Below are 7,132 nucleotides of genomic sequence, written 5' to 3'. Positions count from 1 at the left end.
ACGGTTACATAAACCTAAATGAGGGTACATTTCATTTGTGCATAACAAGTTAAGTTCGATCTAACGGTTGAAAGATATTAGCTTGAAACTAATCAGGATTTCATCTAACTGTGAATATTGAATGCTTTGTTACCAAGGTAACTTAGATTGCAAACCCTGATTTGAAAACTATATAAAGGAGAACTCTAGCAACTGGGAAACCTAATCCCCACACCTCCTGTGTGATACTAGTTGTGACTAGAGTCGATTCTCCTTTAACCTTAGGTTTTTCACGAAACCCTGTAGGTTAACGACTTAAAGATTTCATTGGGATTGTGAAGCCAGACCCAACTATTTTCTCTGTAGTTGCGTGTTCTGATCTTACTTTTACTATCGTGATTGACTACTATCTTTGTTAAGATTTGCTTGAGATTTATCTCCGATAGGTAAGATTGAAAAGTAGTCACAAACATATTCGTCTCATCGTTTGTGATTCCACAATATCTTGTTTCGTTAATCGATTAAGATTATTGTGAGGTGACTGATATTTCTAGGTTGTTCTTCGGGAATATAAGTCTGGTATATCAATTGGTTCCTGTTCACCTTGATTTATCAAAACAAGGTACAAAACTCGTAGGTATTTCTGTGGGATACATATTTAACTATTCCAATAGAATTTTCTGTGTGACACAGATTTTTTTATCAAGTCTTCGACTTTGGGTCGTATTAACTCTTAGTTGTGGGTGAGGTCAGCTACGGGAATCAAGGGCGTAGTATCCTGCTGGGATCATAGGCGTAAGGAGCACGACTGTACCTTGAATTAGTGTGAGATTGATTAGGGTTCAACTACATTCCAGTCTGAAGTTCATTCGTAGCAGGCTAGTGTCTGTAGCGGCTGTAGTTGCAGGAAATCCTACACTACACCCTTCATATGATTTCATTATTACTCAACTCATTTTTAGATTTACACTCTTAATTTTATTGATCAATCTTTGAATATTCTTACAAGAAAGGATAAAGGAATCAAGAATGACCTCTACTCTAGACTTTCTCTCTCTTATTTACTCGTTTCTTACTCAAAAAAGATCTCTCCCTTTCCTTTACAACTGAACGACTATTTATAGGGAAATACATAGTGGATGACAGCTAATCTGTCCTTTATTTTCGGATATGACTTGCGAAATTCTCGCAATTTTACAAATCTTAACCTCGCAAACTCTCTTATTTTTCGCAGGACCATCACATCTTTCTCATGATTTTAGCTGACGGCGTTTCTTATATCATTTCTGAAATTGTTCTGCGACGCTGTTGTGTTGTGTTGTTGATAATTTCGCTAAGATATTATTGTTGCGAGATTCTGATCCTACAGCGGCATAATACAATGTGGTGTTCAAATCTGGACTAGGTCCCGAGGTTTTTCTGCATTTGCGGTTTCCTCGTTAACAAAATTTCTGGTGTCTGTGTTATTTCTTTTCCGCATTATATTTTGTTATATAATTGAAATTTCATAGGTTGTGCGTTGAATCGATCAATTGGAAATCCAACATTTGGTTGTTGATTGAAATTGATTGATCCTTGAACATTGGTTTTTGGTACTGTTCAAGTTATTTTTCTTATATTCAATCGGGATCGCAAAAATTCTATTTGCGGATTACGGATTGAATTAAGAGATAGATATATAAAATCTTTTGATATAATTTTCTCTAGATTGAGTCTGACTGTCTAGTTGATTTTCTTGAAAGTATATTGGAGTTAGTCTATACAGATTTCCAAACGAATTATTTGGTGTGGTTGTTATGCCCCCGCTTTTTCAAATGATATCAGAGCTGGCAAGCACATTTAAGACCTAATAAGTCTGTGTTTGTAGCAATCTGACTATGGACGATAATATCTCTGACAACGCATCACCAGTTCAGAAACATTCTAACCTGGTGTAAAGTCTGGTTTTTCCTAAGAAATCTCTCATGTCTTCTCCATCATCTAAAACTGTGTATAACTGGGAAGCTCGCCTAGATGAACAGTTGGATGAACTTTCTGATGAAAGTGATTCAGAAGAGGGACAAGATGTTGATGAGGAAGTCTCACAGTACATCAAGCTTTTCGATCATTTCCTAAAGAAAGAAAAGTCAACTTTGTTGCTTGGCTGAATTTCTGACTCCTCTCTGTCTAGAAAACAGGAAAATGAGAAAACTCTTTAAGGCATATGACTGTGGTTATCGTTTGCCACAATCTATTCTTAAAGATCGTGAGGAAGATCTATGTTCAAAAAATTCTGAATGTAATGAACTTCGTCAAAATCTCTTTGAGTTGAAAGAAAGACTTGCAAAAAACGATGCAAGGTATGACTCTCAACAAAATTATATAAATGACAGAGAAAAAGTTTTTCTCACCCGAGAGAAACAATTAGAGACTGATCTTAGTGCTGCTCTTGAAAAGGTTAAATCCTTGGAAGAGAATTTGAAAAACTTCAATCCTAGTTCTACAAAATTGTCTTTTATGCTTGGAGAATGTAAAGATCATCGTGATACACGTGGTCTGGGCTATAAAGGTATAGAGGCTCCAAGTACTGGTAACATCAATGTTGTTTTTCCTAATAATCTTTCTCAGGATGAAAATTTCACCAGCAGTAAAAGTGAAAAACTCTCTTCAGTAGCAGATTTTTCTAGAAACCAAGAATGTCATCCCTCTAATACTGCTCAGTTGAGAACGGTTAAAAACATTCATGTCTGCTATTATTGCGGAAAGAAAGGTCACATTGAAAGAAGATGTCACCTTCGTTTACGGAATGAAAAACTTCATAACATTCTTGTCTGGATGTCTAAAGAAGTAATCAAACCCACTTCTCAGTGTACCTTTAAAAACATGAAAACTGTTATGGGCCAATTCCTGATTATGAATATAACACAACTTCTACTTACAACTGTAAGAAGAATAATGTTATATGGTTGATAACTCTGAAAAGTCTGGAAAGAGGAAAAGGTTTCGAAGGAAGAAGAAAACTTCAAATTCCTCTCTTTTCTTCAAAGATGATCTTGCTCCTAAAATAAGTGTTCTCGATTATATTCACATCAATAATCGTGTTTCGTAGCTCAATACCAGTATCAACAATCTCAAGTGCAAGATCAAGAAGGCGAGAAAATCGGCTGGTCCAAGTAACTCATGTCCTTCATTTGTTAATTCTTTTGAAGTTTCACATAAGGCTTCTGATTTGTGTCAAGAAAGTGAAAAGGAAACATAAATACCTATGATGAGATTCATGTTCATCATACTACAACTTGAACATTTCCTTATGTGTATCCTCTGTAAGACCATGAGACGATACACATAAATCTGAAGAAGATGATTCTTTCTTGACAAATGTTATGTGTTGTACTTTTGTTGTTTTGATTTTGTTCCTCCTTTCCGATCCTTGGTCTGGACAGTTATTGTGCCTTGTCCGTTTGATGCTAACTTTAGTTTGTTCTTCCTCAATGACAGTTGATATCCAACTTTGTGTTTCACTTCTTGTAAACCAAATCTTCCTGTCATGTGTTCAAAACTTTTTTTTGTTCTAGGAAAACATGTTTCTGAATATTTGCTCCTATGGTTCCCTGGTTTTTGATTCTTGGGTCATAACCATGAATTTTGTGCTTCCGACCCGTTACCAAACAGTTACGAGTGACCCTAGGTTTTCCTTGTGAAAATCTCTTATATATATATAAAGGTTTTTCTTTTGATATATACTTGTTCGGTAACGTCAAGACTCTCTTGAATTTTTGGTGTACACAATGGAAGGATGCAATGAGGAAGTCAAGTTTAATGATGCCAAAGTTTTTGAACTTCACGAAGAACCCATCTCCATAATTTGCTTTCAAGCAATTGATCATGAAAAAGATCTTCCAGTTCAAATGTCTCTTCAATTGGTTGGAAATCTTCTTCAAGATTTTGAGGTCGTTTGTGAACAACTTGAACTTGCACCAAAGAACCTTGTGTTTCTGAAAAATGAGCTAAAGAAAGCATCTGATGAACTCGCCCTTGTCCGTTTTATGGTTGCTGATCCTGTCTAAGTTTTTTTATTTTGATTATTATCTAGGAAACTTCTTATGAGAACTTATTCTTGTGTTTTAAGAAGGATAACTAGGGTTTGGAATAGCCATTATTTTGAGTACACATAGCTATTGCCAACGTTTACATCTTGCAATGTTTTTAGATTTATTTATTTAAATTCTAAAGTTTATTTGGAAGATGATTTTTGCAGTATTAATCTTTATGGTTTTATATATTGCAAATTGTTATCGAATATGTTGTTTACGTCCGTGAACCCTGACTGTCCCATATTTGTTCAAAAGTTAACTCTATTATATGTCGGTATGAAAGTATTGGTAAAAGATAGAATGAACTTTTGAATACAAAAGTTAAGCCTTTTATGTCATTATGCAAATATTGGAAGAAAAGATGAACTTTTGTTTGCAAAGATTAAATCTATTATATGTCATTGTACAAATAGTGATGAAAAATAGAATGAATCTTTGATTATTCTGCAGTATTAGTCCTTCCCTGATCCACATCCTTGTGTATATATTGTGTTGCTCTGTAAGTTCTCCTATGTTGAGCATGGCCAATTGAATTAATCATTTTCCTTGTGGTTAATTCAGTTGTGTTTTTTGGATACAAATTCATGTTTTCATGTGATTTGTTAATGTCCAAAGAAATCCTTCTTTTCTTGTGAAAGTAAGGTCGCTCTTGTTTTTCTTTCGGGAATGACATTTTATGGGGAAGAGTTCTTAATTGAACTTGTGCTTAATTGCCAAATCTTTATGGGGAGTGCGGCTGTGGAATATTGTAGGAGTTATCTTGTATCTTTATAAACTATTTGATGAATACACTAAGTTTCGACTATGTGAAATCATCGAAACAAGTTGGTATGTTGTTCTCTTTTGGTCATGAAGTATCTCTATGAAAATTTCATGAGGATCCCACTAGTTTTCGTACCTTTGCCAATTTATATTGACAAAAATGGGGAGAATTAATGTGTAATTCACGCTACAAATACATATGGTTTACGGATCATTATGTAAGGAGGAGTGGTTTTCATGTTGAGATAAAGTATTGACTAAGGGGGAGTGATACATATCTACCATAGTATTGTTGTAAAATTTGCGATACAATTAGACTTTGATGTTGTATAATGATACTATGACACTGTATAACAATGATTGAGAGCAACTTTTTTCTCATTGTTATAGCTACGGATCTTCAACAACAATGATGCGGAATTGAACACATTTGGAATCATTGGAGTACTTGGAAGTGATGAAGATTTCGAGTAATGTTGAAGAACCAAGGAGATCAAGCATTTGGATGAGAATCTACAAAGTTTATTTATTTTGTAATCCATATGTATTGATAGTTTTTCACTAAAATTGACAAAGGGGGAGGTTGTTAGAGCACTAATCGGTCGAACTCGCAAGCGTTGCTATCTCAAGCTTGTTTGTCAATATTAGTGATCAAAACTATAAGTATTGATTTCTAGTCTACTTATAGTGATGTCTCAGACTAGGATAGATTGTGTAATTGAGCATTAGACTTCATGGCGTTCATCAAATGAAGATGAAGAACTACTAAGGCGAGCTTGTGGAACTTCATCAACAAAAGGTATGTGGAGACTAAAACTCATCTATCACTTGGAAAGTCTATTTCTACTCTGTAGATGGGGAAAAATGATTTGCTGGTTTTTAAGGAATTGAGGAGACGACCGTACGGAGGAAACTCCTCGAACCGAGCAAAATGTTAAACCTCACACAGATTCACCGCTGCAAAAGGGGTGTTTTAGATTCGAGAGATCAATCTGTAGTACTCCGGCCTAAATCAAGACGATGAATGTTCCAGAGTAAATTCGGTTACAAGGGAGGATGGGTTGATCTGTAGGAGGGAAGATGGGAAATGTGTGAAATCAATGGTAATCAAAGATTGTGGGTGTGTGAATTCTGAATATGATAAGCTCTAAATGATTGAAATTGCTCAATTGATGAGGTGATGATCTCGTGTTGTCGATGAGACGTGAGATTGATGATACTGTTGATGCCGATGATTCAATCATGATTCAGAGACTTATTTATATTGCTGGAATTTTAGACACCATGATTCCGTGAAGTGTGACAATTGATGGGATGAAAGAGTGGGGAAATGGAAATCGTGTTTGAGACTAGTTGTTCATCGTGTGATGACTTGGTCGATTTTCCATCCACTACTTTGTGAACTCCTTCAACTGATTGCACGACTTGCTCACATTCCAACGTGTGTATGAACACACGTGCCGTAGACCGCCGGACGAAAATCCTAGTTGATATCCCCCCAAATGACACGATTGATGTCTCGTGTGATCGTAGAGTCTGTAGGGAAGACGTGATTTTAGTTAGTCAATTGTTGACTTCATGGGATGATGAGTCCATGTATTTGATGAGTTGAACATGAAATGCTCTGAGATTCATGACCTTAAACGTGTCTGTTGAGACAGAGGTATAATTCTCATGATGAGGTGAGCAAGTATTGCTCGTTCGATGAATTGTCGAATATTGGTTGATTGTTGAACCAATATTCCTTAGTTTGAGCAAATATTGATCATTCGAGCAAGTATTGCTCATCTGATGATGACCAAAAATATTAATTAAAATACTGGTGTAGAACCGAGCATAATTTAATAATATTAATGACCATGAGGTCGTCATATAATTATTAAGGTTGGAGTCTGGAAGCATGGTCCTTGGACTCAGAAACCCTAATTTGGTCGATTGATGATCAATTCATGATTTGTTAGAAATTTAACCATAAAACGAAGGAAGGAGAGGCTACATGGGACCGTGGATCAACCATGTAGTGTCCATATGCTCACGTGAGCAAATACGAAGAACTCATGAAGAGTTGATGATTTGTTGGTGAAAGAATAATTAAATGTTGGTTTAATCATTTATTCGAAAATGCTCGTCCGAGCCTTAGGTGAGAAAACCTAATTAATTATGACGGAGTGAGGGACCGACCATGGGGTCATGAAACCGGCCCTGGGTAGTCACGTGACCGCATGATGATCACTTCATGAAGATCCAAAGTGTTTGGAAGAGTCTTGGACCTAATACGTGCAATTGTGCAAATTAGGTCAAAACTGTGAAACTTGATG

The sequence above is a fragment of the Papaver somniferum genome, chromosome 5, assembly GCF_003573695.1.
Source record: "Papaver somniferum cultivar HN1 chromosome 5, ASM357369v1, whole genome shotgun sequence".
Classification (NCBI taxonomy): Eukaryota; Viridiplantae; Streptophyta; class Magnoliopsida; order Ranunculales; family Papaveraceae; genus Papaver; species Papaver somniferum.
Note: the sequence above shows the minus strand (reverse complement) of the source record.